Source organism: Marmota monax, unplaced genomic scaffold (assembly GCF_021218885.2).
Source record: "Marmota monax isolate L192 unplaced genomic scaffold, Marmota_monax_Labrador192_F-V1.1 WCK01_AAM20220418_F8-fsc00007, whole genome shotgun sequence".
Taxonomy (NCBI): Eukaryota; Metazoa; Chordata; class Mammalia; order Rodentia; family Sciuridae; genus Marmota; species Marmota monax.
The window spans coordinates 11,063,669-11,067,545 of NW_026692781.1; the positions used below are offsets into that span (position 1 = coordinate 11,063,669).

At 36.5% G+C, this 3,877-nt stretch overlaps 1 pseudogene; it reads right to left on the bottom strand.

Annotated features, from left to right (window-relative positions):
• Nucleotides 1-2,733: 2,733 nt before the first annotated feature.
• Nucleotides 2,734-3,648, bottom strand: LOC124094636 (tissue alpha-L-fucosidase-like; annotated as a pseudogene).
• Nucleotides 3,649-3,877: the final 229 nt, after the last annotated feature.

Sequence of the window (3,877 nt, forward strand, 5' to 3'; positions counted from 1 at the left end):
GTAGCTCATGTGGATGGAATGTAAGGCACTTGTTTTCGTGTAATTGTTGCGTTGATACTTTTAAATTTCAAGGTGTAATCAAAAGAGTTATCCCCATTCCATGTATGATTTACTCTTGGTTTCCCTCGCCCTGGTATTTGTGTTTTAATTTATTATACTCTATTGCTCATCCATTTAGAATTCTCCGTGGATTTCAAGGAATATAATATAGAGAGTATACAAGCAATAGCTTCAATTTTATCCCATTCATCTGGCTATGCAGGTATCCTAATACCAGCTCTTAGAAATTCCACTTTTTCCTCACAAATTAGGGATGCCACTTCTATCATATACTAAATAATCATATGCAATTAGGTCTACTTCTGAATATTCTGTTTTTCCCATTTGTCTCATCCATCACTATCAAACTGTTTAAATTTTAGAGGTTTATGATGTTTTAATATTATACCATTGGTCTTCTTTTGGATGAATTTCCTGGCTATTCTTACATGTTCATTCTTTCAAACCCCCCATAAAATCAATTTGTCCAGCTTCAGGAAAAAACATTTGATAACACTTTTTCTGGGATTGCATTAAATATTTGAATAAATATATGAATAGTTCAGATCTTTATGATGTTGGGCTTTTCTATGAACATAGTTTACCTTTTCACTGATTGTTTAAGTCTAATTTTTTATATTCACAAATGTTAATAATTTCCCTCACAGCAATTTTAAACATTTCTTGCTAAATTTACATAGAGATATTTTGTTTTGCTTTTAAATCTTAGGCATGAGGTGATTTTCTGTTTTATTTTGGTACTGGGGATTAAAAAATCCAGGGGCACTAAACCACTGAACCACATCCCAGTTCTTTTTATACTTTATTTGGGGACAGGACTTGCTAAGTTAGCTAGGCAAGTTGCTCAGGGCCTCACTAAGTTTTTGAGTCTGGCTTTGAATTCATGATCCTTCTGCCTCAGCTTCCCAAGTTGCTGGGATTACCAGTGTGTACCATCATGCCTGGTAGCATGAGATCTTTTATTTCATTATATCTCATAACTGGATTTATTTGTGTCTATCAGTTCAGCGATCATGTTATTTTAGTAGCATGAGTATTGATATTCTGAAATTGTGTATATAGTGTGTGGTAAAGCAAAGAGATATATATTTTTAGTGTCATTTAGAACTGGGATTTTCAGCTAGCAGACACAGATGTAAGATCAATGAAGTAAAATATCTGTAGTTATGAAAATAAATCTGAGGCAGCAATACTAACCCACAATGGGTTTTATGTTTATGTTTTGTTTTCTAGTTCTGTCCACTGAAAAGGCCTAGAAACAATGGTCAATCTAATAGCAATGAGCACCACTAGAACCTTGGCTGTGACTCTCACTACTATTTCCCACCAAAAGGAACCAGACCTCTTGGAAAGATGGCTGATTCTATGTTTGAGGTAAGAACTTTATTAGATGAGTCTGGAATATGTTGGCATCTCAAGTAGCAAGAAAGCTATGGAAAAAAAAATGTCTAGGATTCTCTCTAAAGTATTCAGGTACCAACTTAAAGAGGTTCCAGCTGACCAAAGATGGGATAATTTGAGCATCTATAGGACAATAAATGAAACAAATTGAAAAATATTAAGTAAATTTAAATCCATAAGTTTAGTATTATACAAAAAAATGAAGCTCATTAATCATTTTTAAAGAATGTTAGAGAAACTATTCATTGTATTATAAAAAAAAAAAAAAAAACAAAAACTAGTCTTGGTAACCAGAGTCAAGAGGAAGTTTCTCTTTATAGAATTTGCCTAGCTAACAAATGGTTTAGGGATTATAGAATTAGGATATCAGCATTTGGCAACCTCCTAATGAATTAATGGCTATGAGCAATGATCACCAATGACTGCTAACATCATTGTCTCTATCATTAGAGACAATCAAACATTATGTACCTGCTAACAGAAATGTAGTACACTACATACAAAATATTCTTGACAAAACAATTGAACCTTAATCTCGCCAAGTCTCTAAACCTAACTACCAATTTACAGCTTGCAATTACAGAGGAATGCATTAACCATTATCACAAGACAAATTGGGAAACAGCCAATTTCATCAACAGTAGCCTGCCTACTCCCCTCCCCCAAACTGCAGGCAAGAGAGATGGTGGAGAAACCTAGATTTTATTTTTCCTTACATGCAAGCTCACCTATTTTATCATATTTATAAAAGCAAGACAGAATCATGTTCATTTATTAATAGTATTTCTGTAAACAGACTGGATTTCAGAGCTCTTAATTCACTTTGGAAACTTTTGTAAAGTTTATCATTAGCAGCCTAACAGGTTTTTCTTCCCCAGTAGATCTTCTACGTTTTCTGTATTTGGAGGGGGAGGATCAGAGTATTGGTGACAACTGGTGCTAAATAAATAGGGTGTGGTTGTGCTTACTAAGCCCTTCCTACTTCTTCTCATAAGTAATGGGTGACTTGGCTTATCCTTTATCTAAAGTCATTAGTAAGCAAGTAGATTATCAAAGACAGAATAGAGGGAAGTTTCCATTTGAGATAATTTCCAAAGCTGGATGAACTTAACTGGAGCTTAATTATCCACTGCTTTTCTTTGCTGACCAGAAAGATGTAAGCTAGTCATGGAGCTCAGATCCTGAGTCCATCCATCAGCATAATGTATTCAGTATCTGTGATCAGAAAGTGTTGGAAAAACCATCTACAGGTGGAGAAGAGAAGTCAGTTACTTACAATGATGGTACCTTAAGAGGCAAATCAAAGCAAGAACTAGCAGGCAGTGATCCTTTTCTCTTAAACTCCAATGATCCATCCATTTCTGCCAGCTTTACAGTCCAAGAAACCTCAACTAGGAGTACAGAAGGTGGCAAGGAGGCAGAGAAATGAGGAGGCCTTTACTCAGACTTGTAGACCATTCAGATACTAGATTCCTAACATTATTACTTTTGCAGTTGAGGCAGTAATGGGGAACTCAAGGTTTAAGACTTCATTTGCTGTCCAGTGTAAAAAAAAAATGGCACAAACCATTGAAGCTTTTGAGGTGTATGTACACCCTCCATAAAATGTTCAGAGACATAGATGACTCCCCACTGATGCTCAACCTCTCACAAGAAGCCTTTATTGAAATATGGGAAACATCTGTCCATCTTTAATTGTTCCAATGTTGAGAAGATAGTTGCTTCCCAAACTTACTGTCTGAACCAGGTCAGAACTGATTTCAGATTTACTTCCGATGTCTGACATTGTCACGCTGTGATGGTAGCCCAGGATTTCTTGTCAATGGTGGTATATATCTCCCGTTTGTGGTCTGGCAACCTCCCAGGCTTGAATTTATTTTGACAGTTATAGCATCCTCCATGGTGACAGGAACATTTCTGACCCCATCAGTCATTTACTACCACCTTGTCCTTGATGGGGTTATCATTGTACAGTCAAGAAAGAGTATCTGTAGAATTCCGATAACTATCAGGGCATTCCTACTCTCCATCACACAGAATCGGATCCGATTTGCACCTGATAACAACATCATATGGCTCTGGCATGTTTTTTATACTAACAAAATAATGGATTTTAAAGCCATTTTTCTTTCCAAGTAGGTAGAGTAGGTGGGACTGTGTTAAGAGGGAGTAATAAAGGTCTACCATAAGTTCCTCTTTTGGACAGCTATTCTAAACTCACCAAAAATTGTAGTGGAGAACCAGATTCCCAGGATTCTAGTTCTAAGATACCAGACTCAGCTAGTTTGTGAAGGCTTTGTGATGCTTTTGTCAGGACTATGCACTTGGTCCCTGCAGCCCAAGAGAGGTGGGCCCAGTTATCCAAGTGAAAGAAACATGCCATGAACTCCAGCCCAGTGTTGGTATAGCTGAAGAT